The sequence below is a fragment of the Anser anser genome, assembly GCF_964211835.1.
Source record: "Anser anser genome assembly, chromosome: 4".
Classification (NCBI taxonomy): domain Eukaryota; kingdom Metazoa; phylum Chordata; class Aves; order Anseriformes; family Anatidae; genus Anser; species Anser anser.
Genome location: NC_139724.1, coordinates 73397849 through 73408545, shown reverse-complemented (window position 1 = coordinate 73408545; position 10697 = coordinate 73397849).

Genomic DNA, 10697 nt, shown 5'->3' with positions numbered 1-10697 from the left:
ACATTGATTTTTCTACACAATGGGAAGAGGTTAACTCCATGCTAGAAAAGCTGGAGCTGTACAAAGTAGTTACCAAAGGGGAGCATCTGCACTTCAGAGCTAATCCTTATTCTACACATGATGTTGCTGAAGTTAGTAAGGAATACTCAAGTACCTTCCAAAGTTTCTACAACTTCTACAGACAGACCACACTGACTTAGATCATTCAGGATGTGTCCCTGTTCCCACTGAAACTGATGTGATTAGTCATCATTTGATATTCAACAGACAAATTTCCAAACACATGAAACACCTTAAGAAAATCTTAAGATAAGGTCTGATTCACTTTAATTCATTCCCTTCTTCCCTTCTTAAGAAGTTGGCTGCATTTAATGACTTCCCAGTGCATGCTAGGAACAAAATTAAACTTACCAAGCCAGCTTCATCTTGGGTGTTAATCACACCTCAGTGCTCCATACCAACATTGTTAACTTATAACACAAACTTTTTTTATCTAAGTGAACAGTAAATTATTTAAGAGGAAAGTTCAAGATCAGGCTTCTGGCACCAATGTTCTGTACAAAATAAGGCTCAGTGTTAGTGCCATCACAGAAGTTATTGGGAGAAGGAACTCCCATAAACACAAAATATGTCACTTCTGAAGTGTGTAGAGGGTGATGAAAAAACTTTAGCTAGAAACAAATTTGGCTTTGAAACAAACCTTGAAAAGGACCACTTATATAACATTTGCATATGGGACAAGATACAGGAGAAATATTAAGACAAAGTACCCACATGTAAGAGAGAGAGCACTTGATCCACTTTATTTTGTCTTATGGGTTGATGCAGCCATGAGAACCAGCTGTGTGTTGAACATACACTTCTCATCACTTCAAATTCTCCCTGTTCACATGTCAAAGGGAAGTTTTGATTTTGTGGAAGAGCTATACTCTCTGACAAGTAGTTGGAAGCCAGAGGTGAACTAGACTGGGATTTTCCTCATTTAACATAAATGTCTCATGAAAAACATCTGAAACTGAGCTTGTTCTCTGAACTTGCTTTCTAATCAGTGGAGAGAAATGGGCCCTTCTTGGAAGCCGTCTATCTGAACCATTTTAGATATCTGAATCCTAAAAGTGCCCATTTCTCTGTCCATTAGAAAAAATAATAATAATAAAATAGATGAGTAAGCAACAAGATCTTAATCTAAAGCTGAATAAAACAAATTTCTGCTCCTTATTTCTCTGCAAAGTGTGTGCCGCTCTCTGCTCATAAACAAATCCATGGGGAAAACTCATCAACCATTGAAAAACTTTAATTAGAGAATACAAGGATTACTCAGCTTCCACTCCAACTCTTCTCCAGACAGGCATGATCCATTCTAAAAGTTTCATTCCCTTTCTGCCCCTTCATCAGAAAAGTTTACTCTCATTAAAGTTCTCTATTCTATTCCTTTGGAAAAAAAAAAAAAAAAAGTGATCACTATTTCTGCACAGAGAGTGGATGTCTCTGTAAATTAAAGAAGTACAGAAACAACTAGAAAGAGATCAGACCTTTGCTTTGCTTGTGAATAAATTGTATCATTTAAGCTACAGCAGCAGAAAGCTTAAAAGCAGAAAAACTTTAATTTTGTGTATTGTGTCCTGCATGAAGAGCTATGATGTTGAATATTTCTCGTAGCTGTGCAAAGTCATTTCATAAGATGTTGATTCTGCAAGAACTCCAGGGATTGTGTGTGGTTGTCTGGACATCACTTACAACCACAAGATGGTCGACAGTAAAGCAGCTCAACTGCTTAACTTTCAATTAACTTCAAGTTAAGCACCATTCTGAAATGAGATGCTACTTTGAATCTACATGGTAGAGAGATTCATTTTATGTCTGCAGCACAACTTGCTGTCAATCTCACTCACCACATGCAATAGCTCAAATGTACTCAATGTTTACAGCGAGACTCTTTACAGGTAGTTGCTCCTTCCTGCTTTGATTAGCAGCTCTGATCAACGTGTGTCTGTCTGTTGCTAGATCCAGCAGTTCTTTAGTGGCCTTGCAAGCTGCCTCCTAGAAGTGATAATGGTGAATAAAATATCAGGAAATGTAATGTAGCATTTAAATAAAATGACAAGTGACATAACATAATGAGAGAAACTATGATAAGTACGTAGGTGAAATCCTTTCCTGAGAGTGAACAACACCCAGGATTTTGCTGTTTCTGAAATGATCACCATTAGATATGATCACTGGGAAAAGAAAAAGATCTGTTCCAGGTGTCTTGTTCATTCAGGAGAAACTTTAGGAAGTTTACTACAAATTTCAATGTAGTATGCACATTTTTCACCTTCTGTCACAGAAATACATAATTTTGGTTCTAATCTGCTCAGTACTTGCAGTTGTCTAAAACAGCAGATGTCACATAGGCACTTGTTTTTCACTGTGCAGATACAGAAAGAATAGGGGTATGGTATCTCAACCAAAACAGACCAAACCAAACCAAACCAAACCAAACAAACAAACAAACAAATAAAAAATAAAATCTCCATTAAGTGGAATAGTCTTTGTGTGACAAGGATCACAAACATTATCTGAACCTTATTTTCAGAGCCTTTACTTTGTCTCCTTCTGTACTTCAAATTCCCCATGAAAATGCTCCCAACCCATGCCTTAGCTCCAAATCATCATGGATTTGAAAAAGACTTTTTTCTCACCTTTTCCTTTTTTACACTGTTCCAATTTATCTTTTGAAACTAGAGACAAAGTCCTTGAGCTGAAACAGAAGTATAAGAGGGAAGAAGTTTGGAAAGCTAATGAAGGCAAGACACAACATTATCACGGATTTCGGATAAGAAAGACAACTGGCATGTTCAGAGCATTCCTGTCTGCAGCTAGTCCTCTATGTTGTGACGAGGCAGGGTTGCAGCGCTCGGTTTAGAGGTCTTCTTTTCTTTCAGATGTATGGATGAGATTTCATTCAGAGAGACCACTTCTAACTCTGTTTTAACGAGGTTGTGAAAGATTTCTCAGGTTGTGAAGGTACCCCATTTTGCATAATCTCAGTGATTGTTCCCTTCTTTCCTAGTACAACAGAAGAGAAGGGAAACTGGGAAACTGAGGTAGTTTCTTCTTCATACTTCTTAAGTTAAGTGAAAGGGGAGCATTTTAGATACCAATAAAAACTCTTGTTGCTATGGGTACTGTGAAACAGACCATCAAAATATTTCTGTGATCTTAGATAAGGAAAATCTTTGGAGGAAGTGATAATAGAAAAAATTCATAGTGTGAGAAGTATACAACAATTCTGTGCCACCTCTGAAATAACGTTGTTTTACTACTGACAGAAGAGAAGCTTTACAAAAAACTAATAAATGAGGAATCAGCTTTCCTTGGGACTACCCTAGGAAAGATACAGCCACATGTCTTCTGTCCTACGCACTTGTTAGTGTTGAAGATATTCCTTAGTGTAAGGTATTTCTGTGTAGTACAGAATCTATATCTGCAACAGAGGTGGAAAAGAATATTAAATACAAACATGGTTATTTTATTTTTTTTCAGAGTCAGACACAGTTACTTTTATATAGCAGCAATATTTACAATATTAGCCTGCTGCTCAAAGTACTACTCAGGAATAATGTCTTCTGAAAAGTAGAAGGCTGCATATTCTTAAAGCACTGCTCATCACCAGCCAAAACTAGTTTTCCCTAGAGAGTGACATAATAAATTCATAATAAAAACTTGCAAAGCTTATTTCTTCCAAACAATACCTCTTTTTCAGGAGAGGAAAGACTTACACATAATACTGAGTAGCTATAAACCAGCATCACTGAGGTTAGGACAATGTGACAGCTTTCTTCTATGAAAGGTTTGCCATTGCAACGTTTTTGGAAGCAGATCCAGTAAATTTCAGAATACTTACCTGTAAATGCTCAAGTTGCAACACTGAAAATTGTGACGAGATTTAAGGAAAAATATTTTAATTGCAAGGATGGTAGGTCATTGCTAAGGGGGACTTAGAGAGTAATCTCCACCCCTGGAGAGTATAGAACTGTCCTGGATTGATTACAGAGGTGTCTTGTCTTGTTTTGCTATTTCAGAGTTCTTCTCTTGAGTTGGTAAAATTAGTTCTAGTTGTGATATATCTTTCTTACTGCTTTGTATACAAGTATCTTATAATAAACTCCATTCCTAGTGAGTATCACCTCCTCATTTAGTTTTGCTACTGTTTCATTAACATAAATTGTCCCCAAAATTTTAATTCTTTAATCAGAATATTCTCCTTCTGTCAGATGATGTGACTTTTTACAGATTTCCACGGGAAGTGTACTATTTTTACTTCAGCATAGCTAACAGAGACTGAGCTGCCCACTAAAAGACAACACAAGCTACCACCCAAACCACTGATTTCAAAAAGAAATATATATATATAAATATATATATAAGGAATTTGAGTAAGTGCTAAATACTGCAGTAGTCCTAATGCAACTTCTAGCCAAAGAGATCTTTAAAGAGCAATTATCACTAAGTGAGATGATATCAGGAAGAAACCACATGCCCTGTTTCTAATATTAATTCCATATACATATAAAACTGTATATGTAACTAGATATAAAAATTATTCCTGACAACTTTGGTCATAAACCCAGCAAGTGAGAACCCCTATTATACAGAGAAGAAAGTAAGAGAGAGAGGAAGAGTGATTGAGAGAAAGAGGGACAGTAGAAATAACACACTGCCTTCAGCAAAAATGTTCACCATGTCTCCATTAGTGCTAATACTTATTAAAGTATCTGTGTAATGTTTACATAATATGAAAATATATGCATGATTGTTGAAATACATGTACTGCTTGAACAGTAATCCCTTGGATTACCCAACCAGAAGGATATTGTGTTCAATGTGTTCACTGAATCAATCACTCTAGACTTTAGGGGTTAAAGAGTCAGAATTATGTTGATGGACATGTTGATTTAATGAGCCTGGCCTGAGAATAAAGTGACCAAAAGCTGTCAGAAGTATATTTTCTGGATTCAATTATGACTCATGTAATCCTCATTTCCATGGTGCATTTTAACCTTGCATGTCTCTCGTGAAGAGTAGATACACATGGAGATGATGTGACTTACTGGACAATCATCCATCTAGCCATTCAAAGAATAAATGGACTTGGAATTGGGTGTCACTTGGAATTGGTAGTACCTTAACCACTGAACTTTTCTTCCTTTACAGCTAAGTCTTGCAAAAGTATAATACATAGCCTGCTGGAGCCTTTATCAAACCTCTCTCCATCATGAAAATAATGTACAGCTGCAAATCAATTAGACTGAAAAGTTCCCATATGCTAATCGAAAAGAACTCACTCCCAATCACTGAACAAATCTTACAACTTAAAAACTCCCAGGATCTTAACTTCAAAGCATCTACATCTAGGGATCTCTTAAAACACATTAAATCAGAGATCTTCAAACACTGCACATCTCTTTCAAATGTCAGACATTTTTCTACAAGCTGTAAATACTTCAGCTGAAGTTCAACTGCCCAAATTCACCAGCTACTGCCTCCAGTCAGCTATAATGGAAAACAGGTTTAAATCTCACTTGACTGGATAACTATTCTGCACTGATATCACCACAGCAAGTGAAGAGAACTCAGTACATTTGTCCTAGATATCCCAAGTAACTTAATGCCTCAACACCACACCACATTTTCATTGTCTTTTAGCATCAGCTGAGGCAAAATGAAAATTTTCTGATTTACAATCACACCTTTCTTGGCCTGAAATCGAGGGTTGAAAGGCACTGAGTCTGACCACTTTGCATTGTCTTTTTTTCAATCAGAAGTTCCAATGTTTTGAGGTCAAGACTGTGGAGTCATGCTGCAATGGAAAGGAACATGGACACCCTCAACTGCCCTGACCAACTCCAAGCCGAGAGCTGAAGGAAAATAGTGGACCAGATTGCTCATCACCCACTGTGTACAGAAAGCTGTATCTGATGAGAAAGCAGTTGCGTGAAGCCCAGTGCTTCTCAAAGGGCAACATGTGAGTACATGTATCAGTATTGCTTCTTCTAGCTAACTTTGTTGTTCCACTGACTCTGGTTTAATTCTTTAAGGAGTACCCATGCCTGTTGGATTCACTCTATGACCTAGATGTCCTTGCCCTACAGATATGGGTGACACACACCTTTCCTGGCTTCCTGTGACTCATACTCAGTTTAGCTACATGGTACACAACTAACGAGGCACAATGGCCCTGAAATCCTACGTAACAGTCATTAATAAAGGTTTATTCTCATTTAAAGTTCACTAGGCTTTAACAAACACCATGGCAGGTATGAGTGGAAGGAACCAGCCCACCAGTACACCCAGGCAGAAAACAGTAATGAGTCCCCTTGACTGTCATTATTGCTCACAGAGGAAATCAGTCCTTCTTTCTTGCTTGCCCTTGGAGATATGGGGAATATGCTGAAACAGTTGTACAGTAGCCTAATTACTTATCACAAATCTCTTAAATGAGTTTATACTCATTAATGTGACACCTGGGAACTGGGCATTAAACCGTCAATGACCTTTTTGCTAATAAAGGCCGCAAAGCTTGTTATTTCAAGTGTACTTCTCGGACAGATCTTTACCTCCACATCAGGCTAAACAGACAGGTCAGTTTTTCTTGCAGAATTTGAAAATGATAGATTTAAGCTTGCAGAGATTGTTGTTTAGAATACAGGTAGGCATTCAGACAGGGCTGCTTCTTTATGCTGCTTGGATGCTTTGCCATAAATAAGCCCCCTTATGGTTGGAATAATAATAATGTAAAGGACGCAAGGCACAAAGTTCACTGTAGCTGCCGAGGTGTGCATGTTGGATTGTGAGTTGTGAAGCCCTTATGTTCATTTATTGCTCATGACATAGCTTTATTCTAGCTAGCTCAGGTACACCTAAACCCACTACAGCATTGAGACCTCAGTTATGTTGATCTTGCTTGGATCACAGTCTGCTTAATCAATCACAGGCCATCAGGTTCTAGTTTCCCAGGTTTTTTCTTGTCAAGATAACTTGACATATAGTTTTATAAAATATGGTGGTTGCTTGCCACCTGCTAGGAAATTAAAATTAATTTATGTTAATAATCTTTCCAATGGCAACATTAATATATTTTATTTCACATTTCTAATAACCTTCCAGCAGTCTCACCATAGTTAGTATCATCAATGGTATCATTTCAGCTCTAAGCTATAGCTATACTCAGGAATGATTCCAGTGCCAAGAGTGGTCAAAGCCTGCAAAGTCATGTTTCTTCCTAGCCATGTCTCAAACACACCCGGTGCCATGGTCTTCGAGAGAGAGTGAAGTCATTCCTCCAGATCTGTATGGAATCCTCTTATATTGGAGAAATTCAAGGACACAGTTTTTGACAGATGTATGTCAGTTTCACCCCACTAAAATTGTCCAACTTCTATTATTCTGAAGTTTGTAATAATCTACTTTTGTGGGTATTTAAGTCCATACTGAGCTTAAGGATATGTCTTCCTATCAAAACAATGACATTGTTAGCATGAATAGATATGCCATACTGGTCTGTGGTTTTAATCTAGCTAGGATGAATAGCAATTTCACAAATAACATTTTATTCCTTTTTCTCTCTTTTCTGACCACTGAAATTACAGCAGCTCCATGGATGTTTCCTTACTGATGTGTTGGCACGTTCTGATAAAAACTCCAAATTTCCGATGAGTTATGGCGGATATCATCCTCTCTGTTTTATAAAATAATAATAATAACAACAAGAAAAAAACCCTAATGTTAATAGATTCTGATTCTGATGTCAATAGAAAGTCCATTAGAACTCATACTTCCTGATCAGTTTTAGCTGGTAGTTCATATGGTGACTGGATATAGTGGAGGACAAGGGTAGCATTTCAATTTCCAGCTGTTTCTTCTGGCTTTTGTTTGCTTCTTCCATCAGGTAGCCTTTAATAAGGAAAACAGAGAAGAGGAACTGAGTCATATTTTAGCTTGGTAGAGAGAAAGCTGTGCGTTCATGTGTGTTATGTATCCATATGAATTTATTTTTATCATGTCCATGTTGCTTTGCTCCCCATTTTACAATTATTACAAAAGGTACAACATGGAAAACTGATAAACACCAGGTAAGAAACTCAGCCTTCAGTTGTAAGCAAAATTCTCTTGATTCACTTCAAAATATGGAGGTACAATATCCATCATTTGTGTTAGTCTAAGGCCCAATTTTATGCTTCATGGCACAAAGGATGTCAGTTTAAAGAGTACATTGGTGATTTGGAAGCTAGATATCAGGAATTAGATCTGACCAAATGTAGACATTTGTTCTGTAGACATCTGCGCTGTACCTTGTTGTCCTGGACTTCTGTAATAGTCGATGGGAAGTGGAAGAGATGCATTGACACTGCAGTTCATCTTGTGCTAAAACAGACATCTAAAGCAGTGCAGAAAAATTACATTTTAGAAATGCTGCCTTCTCATACAGATGGCAAAGGGAGCTCAGGTTGAATAGTTCCAATGCAATGAAAATATCTAAATGTGTCATAAGGATCTCAGTCCTGTAGTGGTCCTTCTTGCAAAACAGCATATTCCCACACAGTTTTCCTTCTGTAAACAGCCTGTCTTTCGTCCTGTATCATAAGAGTTGAGGGACAGATAGTAAGACTGGGGACATCCATAACAGAGTAGACTATGCACGACCTTGTTACCCTAGATCTATTTCAAAGACAGTTCTGGGTAAATCAAGTTTGTGATTTAATAGAGAAGTGAACACAGGGTATCACCATTATACTTTTTCCTTTTACACAGTAGAAAAGTTTGGTAAAAAAAATGCAGGTAAAATTATGAATTCTGAGTTAAAGGTGTTGTCAAGCAACACATTTTTGTCTATTTGTATAATGATTTCTTCTTTCCTCCCATTATCTGAGATTCAAAAGCAACAGTGAGTAGATGTCCTAAAATCTCTAGAACCTAAAAATCTAAAATCTCTAGATTTTCATTTGAAAATGCAGTTTCTGATGGCACCAAAGTTCAAAGGGGAGCAGAAACAGAAATTAGAATCGTGTGTTCATGTGGCTGTCATTAATGGTATGCTCATCAAAAAAATTGACCATCATCAAAAACTTCCAGTCTAAGTGCTTTTTTCATTCTGCAACACAAGGCTGGGTCTTGGAAGCTCCAGTAATCTTAAACTGGATAAGAAAAGCAGCTTGTATGATAGACTCATTTAAAGGGTTAAAATGAAACAAAATGTTATGAAATGGGAGTTTAAATAATAATAATAATATTAATGTAGTGGATTTTTCAATTTCTTGGTAGAATCTGCTATTTTAGTGGCTTTAGACAATCCTCCAATCCTCATAGTCTTGGTGGCAAAGCAGCTTCATGCAGAAAGAGGGAAGGACCATCAATGAATACCAAAATATTATAAAACATTATCGTTATTACTGGTGCATTATATATTATGGAAATTAAGTGCAAGGAAAATGTCAGCTAACAAGGAAGCATAGTCTTAATCAAGTCTTAACAATGTCCTAACTATCCCCCAAACATTTATCCTTTGTCATGGATATATAAACCTACAGAGAGACATTTTGAAGTAACTGTCTTCCCCCAGATAAGATTTGCAGTTTACCCAGAATGGCATTATCATCTCACAGAACGAGGCAAAAGTCCATTGAAATGCAAGTAGTGGAAGAGTCTGTTTCTGATTCAGAGTTAGAAAAGTACTAGGCTAGGATACGGAATTGCTATATTGCAATTCTTACCCTGAGGGCTCTCCAACGATTTACTTTTTTTCTTTTTTTCTTTTTTTCTGTGTGTGGATTGCATCTCAATCTACACTCACCAAATTAGTGAACAGACTAAACATAGTGCTCGCATTAACACATGGCATCAGTAATGGGTTTATTTTGACAATATTTAATTAGTTATCAAGCTAGAAATAAACATCAAACACAGGAAACGGAACATATAGCTTAATTTGAGCAATAACTGGAGATGGAGCCTATTTATAACAACATAGTATAACAAATCCACAACTGCCAGGTTGTTTCACACCTGTTACTTCGCTGCAGGCCATAATATGTAGGAACTTCCTGGGCTCTAACTAAAGGACAATTACTATTAGCTATTCATAGCCTAGAGCTCTTGGCACCCATCTAAGCAATTCCAATAGGTCCTGCAGGGAACACGGAGATCCCGCAGGTAAGTTCCTCTACTGACCCTCTAGCTTTGCAGAGCTTCTGTAATAGGTACTCAGCATGAGTCTTGCCCTTGCAAGTCTAGGTTGCCTTGTGGTCTTACTGTCTGAAGGGTTGAACAAGATGTTTATTGTCCTCTTTGTGTCATGACATTTCCTCACCGTTGCTTCATTCATTTTGGAGCTGGAGCTTGAACCAACCCAAACCCCCTTGGTGTAAAGGGCCAGCTTGCAACCCTGGATAAAAGAAGAAGCAAAGAAGTGGGCAGAATAGATGCATGCATCACAGGGAGAAGAGGATATAATGAAACACAACAGTAAATATCATAGCGATTATTCTGAGTCTCGTAAATAGATTTGTGTACGAAGGAGAAAATATAAACAGAACATTTTGTCCTCTGTCGGTGTCTTTTGAGTGCATAGTGCTCAGGGAACTGCAGCTGTTTTAAGTGTGTTTGCACACAGGTCACAGAGGGATAAGCTGAAATAGGTGCAGTTAAATCCAGTT